The following is a 1,345-nucleotide window of genomic DNA, read 5'->3' on the forward strand; positions in this document are numbered from 1 at the left end:
AAAACTTACAGGCCCTGGACGGGAGTCTCGGGCGGCCCCTCCAGGAGGCGGCGTTTTGCGGGCACAAGTGCATCGCAATCGCTCTCTCCACCTGGGGAACCTCCGTGTACCCCCTCGCCGGACCGCCATCGAGTAGTAAAGGAGCATGACAAAAGTAAAGGAGCATGACATTACCATGGTTTCATTTATGACTGCAGCACATGAGTACAGATGAAATTGCCGTGACGCCATACAACAGGCAACTGCGCAAATGCACAGCAGACAAGCGATATGCACGTAATGATTTAATGGTTAAAACCTGATAACATAAGATAATAATAATAATAATAACAATAATAATAATTATTATTATTATTATATTGTCTATTATAGAAGCTAGTCTACTAGTTTCCAAAACAAATGAAAACTGTTTTTGTTTTTTTTGTTTGTTTTTTTTTTCTTCCAGCATTTATCCACTCACAAAACCCCAGTTGTTGCTGCAACAATGCTGAGGGCTGTTATATCACTGATGGTCATTTGGGCTTATATTTAGGATGTCTTCTAATATTACTGTGGTTGTGCTTTAAAAGGTAAGATCAGACATTTGACTTCAGGGCTTGTTAAATGTCTTTTGAAATACACATAAAAATTTGTCTGAATAAAACAAAAATGTCTTTATTGATGTTAAGGTCAAAACAATACAGCAATACCTCACACATAAAAGTTTTAATACAAAAAACAAATCCGGAAAAATATCAATAACAATATCACTCAAACTTTGTTCAGATTTGTTAAACTGAGGCAGTGGGTCTGATCATTGAGCCAAATTGCCCCCTTATTCATTTGAGGACTCCTCCACATCCTTGTAATCTGTTATTAAAAACAAAATCATAAATCAGGTCAAATGTTATTACTGGATGAATATTTTAAAAGTCTAAAAAATGAAAAAAAATATTAACAATGTTAAAATAAATATATATCATAACGCGAATAAAATATTACAATAACTTACCCTACAGGTTTTTCACATGTTCACTAACACTCACCACATCATCATACTCCTCTTGAACTCCCTCTGATCAAAGAATGACATAAAACATGTCAGTTTTATAACACTTTATGAAATCTGAAGGTTTCCTTTTTTCTTAAATGACTTGATTACACAGAACATATGTCTGATACTTGTGTAAACATGGAAAGGTTCTGTGCAACTCACCTGTTACCCCTTTAGAGCTTCGTCTATTAATGATGACAACATCATAATTTTCTTGTGCATCCACTAAACATGCAAAATGAGTCAAAATTAAATACAAGCCAAACAAACAAACAAACAAACAAACAATAAGACAGTATTTAAAATTTTATC

At 34.4% G+C, this 1,345-nt stretch overlaps 1 long non-coding RNA gene across 1 annotated transcript; it reads right to left on the reverse strand.

Annotated features, from left to right (window-relative positions):
* Nucleotides 1–658: 658 nt before the first annotated feature.
* On the reverse strand, nucleotides 659–1,260 carry LOC127159999 (uncharacterized). Its single transcript, XR_007826622.1, has 3 exons — nucleotides 1,196–1,260; nucleotides 992–1,054; nucleotides 659–849 (listed from the first exon to the last, which is right to left on the reverse strand). It is a non-coding gene; the product is annotated as an uncharacterized LOC127159999 (long non-coding RNA).
* Between the last annotated feature and the right edge of the window lie 85 nt (nucleotides 1,261–1,345).

Source organism: Labeo rohita, unplaced genomic scaffold (genome assembly GCF_022985175.1).
Source record: "Labeo rohita strain BAU-BD-2019 unplaced genomic scaffold, IGBB_LRoh.1.0 scaffold_2736, whole genome shotgun sequence".
NCBI classification, from domain to species: domain Eukaryota; kingdom Metazoa; phylum Chordata; class Actinopteri; order Cypriniformes; family Cyprinidae; genus Labeo; species Labeo rohita.